We start from the raw sequence: 12,995 nt of genomic DNA, 5'->3' as shown, positions 1-12,995 counted from the left end.
ACTAAACTTGTCATAGTATGAGCAGAAAACAGCTTAGTTTCTTTTCTCACCACTGCCTTTCATCTTTGCTCTTTGAATTTTTCCTTTATCCTGAATGACACCTAGGTAAATACAAATAATTCTGTCCCCTTGGCATTTTTTCTAATTTGCTATATATGCTAGCAGAATACAATTCAATTCATGTTACACATATAGAGCATACCTTTTCATGTCTCTGGTTGTACACAAAGTAGAGTCACACCATTCGTGTCCTCATACATGCACTTAGGGCAATGATGTCCATCTCATTCCACCATCTTTGCTACTTCCATGACCCCTTCCTTCCCCATTTAAAAAAAATACATATTGTTTAAGTTGTAGTTTGACATAATACTTTTATTGTTTATTTTACTTTTATTGTTTATGTTTATGCTGAGAATCAAACCCAGTGCTTCACACGTGTTGGCGAGCACTCTATCACTGGCTACAACCTCAGCCCTTTCCTTTCCCCATTTTTAATCCACAGTCTCATTTCAGGTTTAAAAAAGGCTTGTCCAATCTAAATCAAGATTTTGTTCTCCCTGCCAGTGGAAAAGGGAAAGAAAGGGACATGGTGGGCCATCTTCATTTTTTTCCTGACTTATTCTTTTACTTTTTAATGCCCTATTTCATATGTTAATGTCTAGAATTTCCAGGCTTGGGATGCAGTTCTGAAGGAGAAGAGGTTTGGGATGGAAAATGTAGTACTGAGGGGCTGGAATGGTAATCTGACTTTGGAGACCTCCATGTAGGGCAGATGTCCATTTGTTTGTCAATGCTTATCCTGTCCCTAGCATGAGAAATGGAATCTCTCTGGCTTCTTGCTATTGCTCTTCAGTCCCAGCTTCTGCAGCATACACCATCCAGACTCTTTGGTTTGGTACCTGAACTTAGACCTGTTGCTGTGATCTCAATGTTTGTATCCTCTAAAAATTCTCTGTTAAAATATAACCTCCAGGGTGATGTTATTAAGAGGTGAGGCCCTAGGGACTGGGGGTGGGATTTAGTGGTAGAGCATTTGCCTAGAACGCATGAAGCCCTGCTTTTAAAATCCAGCACTGGAGAGTTGGGGAGTGGCTGAAAAGGCGAGGTCTTTGGGAAGGAAAGAGATCATGAGATTTATGCCCTTGTTTTAGGAGCCTGTTTACCCCTTCTCCCCTTTCTGTCCTGCCATGTGAAGACTCAGTAAGAAAGTGCCATCTATGAGGGATAGGCCATCGCCAGAGATGGAATTGTCTGGCATCCTGATCTTGGACTTCCCAGTGTCTGGAATTGTAAGCAATAAATTTGTATTATTTATAAATTACCCTACCAAAGGTATTTTATTATGGAAGCCCAAACAGGGTAACTGGACCTGGTTACTATCCATTTTTGGACTACCAGAAAACCTGTGTTAATTTGCTCGGTTGCACTCAAAACTGTGGGTCACTTCTGTGATTACCCCCCCCCCCCCGCCCCCCACCTTTGCTCTGTTTTCAGCTCCAGGTAGCTTCTTGCCTTTTAACTTTTCTAGGTAAGAGTCTCTATACCCCACTGACTTCAGTGGACAGCACATATTGATTAGAGGTTCTTGTAGCCCTCCCTTTCATCTGGCTGATGGGTTCTGTGTGTGTTGAGTACTGTCCTGAAACCTAGCCTGAGACAGATAGGGAAAATGCACTGTGTTCTCTCTGAACAACCCCAACCCCCATGATAGTCTTGTTGGATTCATCACTTTGCCTCCTTTTATTTTTTGGGTTGAATTTCTGGGTGAGCTTTTGTGGGTGATCTCTTTGAAAACTCATGGACAATGTGGGTTCTTAATACTGTTCTCTGCTCTAGGCCTTCAGATGACAACCAGAAGCAACAGGAAAATCCTGCTAATATTGTTATACACATCAATAATTTTATTATTGAGTCAATTTGAAAACAAAGTCTAGATTTTGGCTATGTGTACAAGTAGAACAAGATAGTTTGATATATGGACTTGTTTGCTCAAAGTATTGCTTTGATTAATATTGTTGGACCAGTTTGGTGAATAGAATATGTCTCAGAGATTTTTCATTATTTTTAGGGTGTTTCTCACAGGCAGACAAATGGATAGAATGGGGAAATGAGAGTTATTTTACAGGTTAGGACAGAGAAGATTTCCAAATGATCTGTTTAAGGCCATTTAAGTTTTCTTTCCAGAGGAATCCTAAATCAAAGGGCTCTGCTTAGCATCCATCTACCTCTAATCTTTTGTGTTCTGATTCTCAAATAATGGCCTCATTCTGATCTACTGTCTTCCTGATTTTGGTGTGGGTTGCAGACTCAAACAGCCTATGGTCCTAAGCTATTTCTGCTTTACTCCTGATTTCAATGATCATGTTTCTGATCATGGATGTATCATCTGGGCTTGATTCTTGCTCCTCCCTTGCTTGAGTTGTGTAGTTTGTGGCCTTGAAATTGCTTGACTCTTTGATTCAACTCACCATCATGACTCAGCGGGAAGGACCCTGCCTCTGCTTTCACAGCTTGCCTAATAGTAAACAATTCAGAAGTTAATATATAAATTTAATTCCCAAAGACTCTTCTTTGGTTTCATTTCTACTGTTATTGAAGCAATTTTAAAGCATGGGGAAAAAAAAAAACAGTTTTGCCTTCTCTACGAAGTCAAGATAACATCTTAAAAGATGGCAGAATTAGATCTGATAGAGACTCAGAAATTTGCTCTTCTTCTAGGTGCTTCTACTGTGTGGGCTGCTTATAAATGCAGCCTACACTGCATAAAGCTGTCTGTAGCAACTTGATAGAGATCAGAGATTCATATTCTAGAAAAATGGAAAAAGTGAAAAACTCTTTTTGTGTAGTTTGGCATTTCCTCAACAGATAGGAGAGAGGACTGGCATAACTCGGACATAACAAAACCTATCAATATTGACCAGAGGTAGGAGAAAGGAGATGGGATGGTGTAAAGACAGAAACTGGCCTTCCAGACACCTGTGTATCTACTGCACTGAGCTCAAAAAGGAAGGTATGCATACGATGGTTTAGATAGGTACCAATTTTCAAACTTGGTACTCTAGTTTGGATCTTGAGTATCCCCAAAGGCCCATGTATAAAAGCTTTGTCCCCAGGGTGGCATTATTGGGAGGTAGTGGGACCTTTAGGAGATGGAACCTAACAGGAGGTTCTCAGGTCAATGAGGGCATGCCCTCAGAGAGGATGGTGGGACTCTGGTCACTTTCTCTTCTTTGCTTCCTAGTCATGTGGTGAATGGCTTTGCCTCACCACATACCTCTGCCATGATGTGCTGCTTCAAGCATCAGCATTTAAAAATTTTCCTCTGTTCATTGTTATGTACAGTCAGCATTGCAAAATTCTGGCATTTTATTTCTTTTAAGATATGAAGGAAAAATTAGCATTTACAATATACAAAAAGCATTTCTATTATCACATAAGTATGATATGCTATATAAACGAATATGAAAAATACAGTAAACATTTAATTAGAAATATATATTTTTTAGTGTTAGGAACTAGGATGCGGGGGAGCATAAATATGAAGGTCATATATATATTTAAAACTACAAATGAGGTATTGTGTTGTCATGTTGTTGAAATTTCCTATAGCAAACAGATACTCAGAAGTATAAATTGGGATTAAGGCCTGGATCTGCTCTGCTCTGCGACCTCCTGCTAGTGATTAACTGTTGTTGAAACTGATGAATGCGTGGGTGAAGGTGAAGAATGGGTGTTAATTAGACTGCCTTGAAGTGGAACAGCTCCACAAAAGGCTAATCTTGGAAATGTGGAGATTCTTTTTATTACCTTAACACCTAGTTTGCAAAGCCCAATGAAGGAAAGAGCAAGAAGCTAACTTTTATTGGGTGCCTATTCTGGGCTGGGCTAGACTTTCTCATTTCTTTTTCACAACTATTCTGTGAATTAGGCACTTTTCAAAAGATAAAGTAGGCTCAGAAATTTGGACAAAGGGCAGATGCAGGGTTTGAAGTCAGGATCCAGAGTCTATGATCTGCATATATATCTCATGAGGGCTGGTGAGTCTGCTATAGCATGAGTCATATATGAAATATATTTTAGGTAGGTGTGCAAAGCTGTATCTTACATAATCTTTTTTGGCCATCTTTGTCTCCTCTCTCTCACTTTTTCTCATCTCTCTTCATTTGTTTTCTGTTAATTCTTTGGCTAATCCCATTCTTCTTTCCCTGTGCAGCTGAGATGTCAAATGCTGGTCTGACTCCCAGATCCTTGTGGAATCTTTTTGGCTAAAGATCCTGGCTTTGTAATATCTGGAAGTTTAGGTGAAGGGTCAGATTGGTCCCAGGTCTGAATGATGCCCAAGAGAGTTCAATAAGACACATGGTATTTTATCTTTTGTTTAAGTTAGACCTGGGTGGCACTAGAATAGAATTGTAGGCTCTTTGGGGGCTCAGAACATGATAACTCAAAATTTGGTGCCTTGGAAACTGAGATCACAGTGGGAGTAGGAAGGTCACTTGCTGATTGTATTAGTCAGGCTTCCCTAGAAGAATAGAAGTATATATGATCATAAGAGGGGATTTATTTGATTGCATTATATGATCAGAGACTGATCATATAATCCAACCATAATGGCTGTCCATATGTGGAGCCGGGGAAATCTGTAAAGTTTATTCGAAGAAACTGAAAGCCTCAGGAAAATGAGAAAGAATGAAAAAGAAAAATTAATGATGCAGCCCAGTCCAAAGCTGAACCACTCCCATTCCCTGAGAGTTGCGGTACAAGTCAATGTTCAGAGGTTGAAGAATCTAGAGTCTGATGTCGAAAGACAAAGGGTAGCAACAACAAACAAATGTACCTGCTTGAGAAGGGTTGAGCAAATGTGAATGAGTGAGCTTCCCCTTCTTTCACCTTTTGTTTAATCCAGGCTCCCAGACTGTTGGATGCTGCTGCCCACATTCTGGGCGGGTCTTCATCACTCAGTTTGCTGACTCATATGCTAAATATCTCTGGAAACACCCTTACAGACACACCCGGAAATGTTCTTTACCAAATTTCTAGGTATCTCCCAATCCAGGCAATATTAACTATCACGCTAACTTTCTCCTGCCTTCTTCCTCTAAGAGCTGATCATAAAAGGATTCTCTGACCCATCTTCCCTGAAATTAGGTCAGAAAACACTCATGGGACAGGTGTCCTGCCTTATACCTAAAGGGAAAGAATATCAGACAAAAAGGCCAAGAAAAATCTGAACATACAAGCATTGCTGAGTACCCCCACCTCCAGTTGATTGCCTTCAGATTAGATTCTTTGTTCTCCAACATATTTCAGCATGACTGTCCATAAAAAGACACAGACTTCCCCAGGTCTTTATTTAAAAAGGCTCCTGTGTTAATAAATCTTTTATTAAAGAAATTTGTATATTTTCCCCTTGTAAATCTGTCTCCTGTTATAGGGGAGTCAGCTATGAACCTTAATGATGAGTGAGAAGAGGAATCTTCTCACCCCTTTGACTTAGAGGTTAGTTTAGGCTTAATCCTCAATAGTTACTGTCATGAATTCCTGAGACTATATTTCTGAATTATTGATGGGACTGAATAAAACAAGATCATTCTCAATGGTTTATTCTGGGCTTCCTCTTCCCTGTGATTTGGTGTATTCAGACTGCTTTAATCACTAAGGCCAGGCTCAAGGGAAAACTTTTTGACAGTGGTTCCATGAACTGGACACTAAGTATTGAATAATTAAAACAAAAGTTATAGTTTGGCTGGATGTGAACTAGAGAAAGTACTAAATATGAGAAATTCTATGAAACAGCAGTGATTAACGATGTTGAAAGGATTCCCAAGGTGGATTCAGTAATGGAAGCAGTCTTGTGGGAATCTGGGACAGCTGTGTGGACATGTGATAGTCACAAGCCATGGTTTCAATACTGAGCATGGTGTGAGCATTGGTTAATCTGGGTAAGGGTAAGAAAAGTGGAAAATACAGTTTTGTAACTAGTCTGAAGCTTAGTGCATTACTTGGGGCTCTCCCCACCTCCACCTCTTTTAATGTTTGACTTATTTCCTCTTTTTTTCCTATATCAATTTATGTCAACCTGAGAAATTTTGTGGTTGGTTTTCCATTTTGTAGATAACACTCAGAGAAATTTATCAAATTACCCAGAGTTGCACAGCTAATGTGTTAAGAAGCAGGATTAAACCCAAGTTTTCTTCAAAGTCTCTACTTTTTTCTCTGCTGCCTGTCAAACAGCCTGAAGAGTGCTCCAATCTCCAGATCTCTGTGATGCTTACAGTATCCTGTAGTACTGCAATTGATCACCTGTGGGCATTTTCTTGCTGTCATATATAACAAGTCCTTTTCTGTGTAAATAATGTTCATATAAGTAAGAGAAGAATATGTTTTATTATTTCTTTTGGACTACCTGGAATTCCTTGGGTATCATCCATTGTCACTAAAAAACACTTGAGTATTATCCACTCTTAGAGGGATTCTTCCTATTCATTAAAATCATTTGCCTTCATCTATTTCTTTCATAGCTCTCTGTGGCTGTAGTGGTGGTCTCTATCTTCTCACAGTTCTTGACACACACACAAATTAGGACCAATTCTCTATAGCCAGTGCTGAACAAAGTCCCTTCAATAGAGCAGAATCTCAAGAAGGGTTTGGTGACATTGTTACCAGTCTTGAAAATCAGGAATCAGGATCGGATCTTTGTTGCTCCCACCACCCTAGAAGAGTAAATACCCAAGAAAAGCCAAGGCAAGAGTAGAAAGCAAATTTTATTTAAAAAACAGAAGAGATAGATAGATAGATATAGAGATGAGAGAGAGAGAATTGCTGCCAGGGACCCAGAGTTGGTGTCCCTGGGAATATGGGTGACTTGCATTTTTATAGACCCCGCATTTACTTTCTTCCCTGCAGAAATGCCCAAAAGGCAGGAAAGAATGGTGGTGGTGGGGAATCACTTGTGTTGGAAAGTATGATCCTTCCCCTCCCCGAGAGATGTTAGTAATCTTAGCAACCTGTTGATGGGGAAGTGCTATCTACCCATTTCCTTTTCTTGGATAATCTGCTACATGTCCTTTGCCCCAGTCTCAATATTGCTACTGGTGATACTTCATCCAATTAGAGCCCAAAAGAAAAACATCTGAGAAAAAGTAAGATCATCCATAACTTAGGGACTCAGAAAGATGAAAGTTGGCTAGAAAGTGTTGGGAGTGATCAGGGCCCTGTTTTTTGTTTTGTTTTGTTTTATTGATTTTATTTTTTTTAAATACATGACAGCAGAATGCATTACAATTCTTATTACACATATAGAGCGCAATTTTCCTATCTTTGTATATAGAGTATGTTCACGCCAATTCATGCCTTTCTATATGTACTTTTTTTTTGGCATTACAATTCTTATTACACATATATACCACAATTTTTCATATCTCTGTTTATATATAAAGTATGTTGACACCCAATTTGAGTCTTCATACATGTACTTTGAATAATGATATCCATCACATTCCACTGCAAGGCCCTGTTGATGAGAAAATTTTTTCTCTTGTTCCACAGTGGCAGAATATGTGTTTATTTTATAATTTGCTCCTTTAGTCCCATAATCATTTTTCTTTCAGATGTATTGAAATAAATGACTGCAAAATTGTGTCACCATAATTGTTGACTTCTTTTTTTTCACCTATCCTTTTCTTTCATTGGTGCATTGTAATTATACATCATAGTGAGATTCATTGATTTGCTCTTTATTCAGAGTTTACCTGAAACAATAATTATGACAATAATAATGTTTGTGATTCATTAGATACACAAATGTTCTAGGTATTGTGTTAGGTTCTGGTATACATTAGCTCTGAAGTTTAAAGCTCATTAAAAAATGACTTTTTGTAGCTACATAGTGTCAACTTATATCTTTTACTTAACATCCTGAAGCAGATATACCATTTCAAGAGACACTAATAACATTATTGCCAGGCTTCCCCAGAATTGTGCTTGGGTAGGAGGGTTACTGAAGTTGAAGATGTGACCCTTGAATGGGGAAATACAAGCCATACTTTGTTCAGGAGTCTATTTGCACTGAAAAAACTAAGTACTACTAGAAGTCTTGGCAGGGTCTGGTCCAGTTCCTTTGCTTCCCAGTATAGTCAAAAAAGCATGCACACACATGTGTACACACACACACACGCACACACACACACACACACAAAAGAACCAATTACAGATTCACAGATCATCTGTTATATTGATGCATTTTCTGAGCAGGCATTTTTGATGGGGGGAATATCTTATAATCAAGAACTTTAAAAATAGACAAACTAATAGTAGACTTTTTTCTCCCAATAAGGGAATCTATATCCCTTCCAGGTGTTACATCAACAAAGGAACAGATATAGTAAGCAAAGTTCCAGCTGAATGTTGGCCACAACTCAGTGTTTTGTGTAGCACACCTCATGAACAACGGTTCGTGGCACTCCGGACACAAGGCACAGTACTGCTTATAAAATAAAGGTGAAATAAGATGAAATACACTTTCATCTTAAGAGTCTCTCTATTGGATGTTGCAACTTATAAGTAGAAGTAAAAAGTTCTCTCTTTCTAATGTGAAACCCTAAGTAGAGCAACAACTACAACAAATCTATGTCCAATTTTGATAGGTTAACCAGAGACTTTTGCACTGCAGAGCAAAATTTATTGTGAATTCTAAGGTTTGGCCAGATGACCTGTGGGTTTTCAAAGAGTGAAAGTGCAGCCCTGGGGAAAGTGAATGGCAGATGCATGTATTGGAGGACAGTAGGGGAAGGAAAAGGAAAGATGGTGATCTTTGGTCTGAGAAGTGTGTTAAGAAATCTTGAAAAGTGACTGAATATGAGGCCATGAGAAATGAAAAGATCTTAACATATTAATGTGAAATCTATACTCGATCAGGAAACAAAGTTAACAGAATTAGTTATCTTCACATATTCTCTTGTTTCATGATGCTTACAAAATAGTGTTGTTAATCTACTTAGTGGATTGTCAGGCAGAGGCTGCAGCTAGGACTCCCAAGAGTATACAAAGAACTCAAAAAATNGAGGATAGGAAAGGCAGCAGAACACAACAGACACTAGTATGGCAATATGTAAATCAATGGATGTGTAACTGATGTGATTCTGCAATCTGTATATGGGGTAAAAATGGGAGCTCATAACCCACTTGAATCAAAGTGTGAAATATGATATATCAAGAACTATGTAATGTTTTGAACAGCCAACAATAAAAAATTAAAAAAAATAAAAAATAAAAAAAAAAAAAACCTGAGTAACCTGAGGTCACTCTACTATAAGGAAGCCAAGACCTGTGGGGAGCGCATATGTAGACACTGGTTGACAGCACAGCTGAGTTCTGACTTTCCTTCATTCAGCCCAAATATACACAGGAGTATAAGGAAGCCTCTGGGGGATGCTGGGTCCCAGCCTCTGAAATCACCCCTGGAGGCTGAAACATTCCCAGCTGAGACTCTGAGACAAAGCATCCCTGCTGTGCTCTGCCTGAATTCTTAAACCAGGAAATCCAAGAGCTCAATAATAAAATGTTTTTGTTTACAAAAAAAAAAAGTCTATTTCTTTAGCTTAAAGTGTAGAGAAATACAACATTAAATATGTTTTTGAAAAAAAGGTGAGGGATGGGGAGGGTATTCACCTATAATCTTATAACTCCAATATTTTCTTTATTAGTTTTCCCCCAATACAAAATATATTCAGTTGCAATTATGTACCTGCAATTTTGTGCTCTACATTTTTGTTTTTCTCACGTGTCTTTTATATTTTCAATAGTTTCTGTAAATATTACTTATAACAACTGCAAAATATTCCTTTGAGTGACTATACTACATACTTTAGTTAACTATACTTTAGTTAACTATTTTCCTATTGTTGGATATTTAATCCTTTTTGATTCTTTACCATTTATTTATTTATTTATACATACCAGATTGAACCCAGGGGTGCTCAACCACTGACCTACAACCCCAGGTTTTTAAAAAAATTTTTATTTTGAGACAGGTTCTCGCTAAGTTGCTTAGGGCCTCACCAAGTTGTTGAGGCTGGCTTTGAACTTGTGATCCTCCTGTCTCACTCAGTCTCCTGAATCACTAGGAATATAAGCTAGCACCACCATGCCCAGCTAGAGTTTTTATCTTTTAATAAAGGAAATAAGACTATCTATATATATCATTATCTACACTTGGTCTTTGGAAATCATTCTATTTTATTTAAAAAATACTTTTGCCCTGCCTTTCAATTAATGGCTCATGCTTTTGTCTTGTATTCTACAATTTGTAAGATGAAAATAATTACTAAAATTCTATTGGTGATTAAATTTTAAGGGAGAGGTTCTCAATCCTTAGTGGCTATCGGGATCTCTTATAATGCTTGTTAAAATGTATATTTCTAGTCTCTATTTTCAGATGTTCTGATTAACTTGACCTGGGGCATAGACCTAGGCATTCTCATGTAGGAGTTTATAGAGCACATGGAGATAATTATGTTTCAGAAAAATTTAGGGATATCTTTTAGCAAAATTGCTAATTTCGGTCTTCTATCTGAGAGCTATGAGCTCTCTTCATTCTTTCAGCCTTGACTTCCTCTCTGCTGCCTGGTGAGCTTGGACATAAAGCCAAACTAGACTTTAAGTTTTATAGAAACAAGACTGACACAACTGCACAAGTTGCCTCCAAAGTTTTACCTGAATGCAAGTAAAGACAGAAAGGATGGGGGGGCTGCCATCTATGTGTGTGGGATGGCAAGGAGTGTGGGGAAGATGATATAAACAGGACTCAGGGTCCACACCAGTATTATTTTCTAGCCATGAAGTTATATGATAAGAAAACAGCAAACCTATTTGATTTCTAAAGAAATCTAAAAAGTAGCTTCAATAAAAACAAGAGTGTTTAACATATCTAGTCAGATTTATAATTTGATGAAACTAATGGTTTAAACTCTCATTCAGCATTTAAAAAAATCAGTATTTCTACTTTATCAGAATAAAATATCTGTATGTTTATCACACTTCCCCCAAAGGCATCAGAGAATAAATGTGTGATTAGAACCCAGTATGTTTGTATATGGTATTCTCCTATTTTAGAGTGTCCATCATGAAACTCAAAGCATTTGTCAAACTGTTCTTTTCCTTTATTTCTCAAAATAAGCAATAAGTGGGCAGATATCATCCCATTTTATAATCACAGAAAGAGAAGCACTGAAAAGTGGAGTTCTTTGTTTATAGTCCCACTTTAGCTAATTGAACTCTTTTATGGAATTGTTGAGGGGTTGGTGTCAAGCTTTTTTAGCCTTTTAAGTGTTACAGCAGACTTAGCACTGCTGAAAGATAATTTTTATGTCTCTATCATAATTCTGCATGTTTTGGGACAGAAATTAAAACCTTCCTTTTTTGATATTTTGCAAATATCAAAGAGGTATTTACAGAAAATGGGGCAGAAGAGATAGTGACTCTCTCTGGAACAAAGGACAAGCATACTTTCTGTCCAATATAAAATATTCCAGTTCCCTAAGTTCAGGGTCCCTTTCCTCCATTGCACATGCAGCATCTTTGTGGGCCCATCTGTATTGCCTCTGTGGGACTTGAGGACAAGGGAGAACTGACAAAAAGTATGCTATTCATGCTGCTTGCTGTGTCATCAGTTATAAAGTCCCTTGTCTTTGACCCAAGAATCTCATATCATCAGCCAGTGTCCATGAAAATGTACCATGCTAAATTGCTAGTTCATCAACAAGGTATAATATCATAGTCTTTTTAGTTCTTGACAACCAATAATACTCAGTATATTCTGGGTCTTCTGACTGTAAATTTATGGTACTTGGCCTATAAAGTGCAGCCAAAGAAGAAATAAGAGAAACCACATATTTTCTGGGAGAAAAAAGATATCTTCTTGAGTTACCTGCTAATGAATATGGTTAATCTGCTTTGTATTTGAAACTGTAAATTTGGAATCATAAACTTGTGTGAATAACAAATGTCTTATTACTTTATTCTCTGCAAGTTACTGAGGTGGTGATTCTCTGACTTTGTCTTCGCTGTTTTCCTTATAGAGATTTCAACTTTCTCAGGAAGTGAGGGCAGAGCCAGTATGGTCCATTATGGTCCTTTCTGGTGTGCCTTTGTCTAAGACAGTGTGGTCCCCTTGAAGTAGCCAACCCTGATGCTTCCATGATAATCTTGGCCATGGACTTTTTAACTGAGGAGCTACCCCAGGGAGGTAAGTGAAGTTCTCAAGATACCCACTGTTTTCAGATTACGGGGAGCCCTCTTTCACTGCAAGGCTAATTTCTTCCTCATCATCCCTGTAGCACAATATTTTCAAGGGGCTCACAATTTTTTGAAAAAAAAGTCAGGAAGGAATACCCTGGAGCAGAGGAGTTTAAAGCATTTGGATTTTTTTTTCTGGAAAGGAGCTGAAAAGGGAAAATAATTTGAGAGGAAAGCACAATTTAACATTTAAATAAATTATTCTATTATACTGTATTTTTATATCTCATCCATCTTTATGTTCTCTTTGGATCCTGTTCCCTAATAGAAATGGGTGACCAATTTTAGAGTGCTACATGGACCATTTTAAGGATACCAGTTCCAAGAGAGTAGTTTAGTGTGGAGTTAAAGGAAAAAAGTAGTGCACAGAGAATGAGCAAAACAAATAGGAAATATTTAGGGCTCTGACCTTCTTTGTTCTATTCGGCTAGTAACCTATTCCCTATGTCAGACTCTCAAGGTAAAAGCAACCAACAAAATGCCTGCCTAACCAACACTTTTCCATTCAAAGACTATGTAAATGACAATAAAACTCTGGCAGTATGTGCAGATTCTCTTGCATACTAGATTCAGAAAAGAAAATATGGTCTGTCTTGACTCTCACTGCTGTCAAGTGTTTAAATTGTCCTTCCAGCATATATTTAAAACACATTGTCATTGCAATGTTACCAAACAGTGAGCAAGTCAATGTATTTGAG

General features: G+C 37.9%; 1 long non-coding RNA gene across 5 annotated transcripts in view; it reads left to right on the top strand.

Annotated features, from left to right (window-relative positions):
• Window positions 1-12,995, top strand: part of LOC125619415 — an 85,132-nt gene that overhangs the window by 55,195 nt on the left and 16,942 nt on the right. For all 5 annotated transcript variants that reach the window (XR_007350954.1, XR_007350952.1, XR_007350955.1 and 2 more), the window contains exon 2: window positions 12,081-12,247. This is a non-coding gene — a long non-coding RNA (uncharacterized LOC125619415). The remainder of the gene's footprint in view (window positions 1-12,080; window positions 12,248-12,995) is intronic.

Source organism: Marmota marmota, unplaced genomic scaffold (assembly GCF_001458135.2).
Source record: "Marmota marmota marmota unplaced genomic scaffold, marMar, whole genome shotgun sequence".
Classification (NCBI taxonomy): Eukaryota; Metazoa; Chordata; class Mammalia; order Rodentia; family Sciuridae; genus Marmota; species Marmota marmota.
Note: the sequence above shows the minus strand (reverse complement) of the source record. Positions and strands in the feature narration are given on the sequence as shown.